Below are 422 nucleotides of genomic sequence, written 5' to 3' on the forward strand. Positions count from 1 at the left end.
CAGAGAGAAGTATGCAGAAGATAAGATTCAAAGATTATCTGTTGTATCCACAAGTTATTTGCCTTGTAAAGGATGGCTGCATGACACTTACTAACCGTCATTAACGATGGAAAACAGCAACAAGTTCACGCATGTTCTACTGAAGTAATTGTGGGAAAAAAAAATAATAAATAAAAAGGTAATTCTTTAAAGTGCAGACAAACGACCAATCTTATTTTCCCAAATTCTACTCAAATCTTACCACTTAAACCGCCATGAATGGGGGGTTTGAGGAAGGTCGCCTCGCACGAAACATGTCTAACCTCATACGCGGGGCAAAACTTGGGAGAAAGAGGGCCTTTGGGCTGCAGCGGCACTTTTGCAATCTCTCCTCCTTTTGGCTTTCCCTTTTCCTCTCTGAGATTCCCTTTTTACCATAAAGT

The sequence above is a fragment of the Penaeus monodon genome, chromosome 23 (genome assembly GCF_015228065.2).
Source record: "Penaeus monodon isolate SGIC_2016 chromosome 23, NSTDA_Pmon_1, whole genome shotgun sequence".
Taxonomy (NCBI): Eukaryota; Metazoa; Arthropoda; class Malacostraca; order Decapoda; family Penaeidae; genus Penaeus; species Penaeus monodon.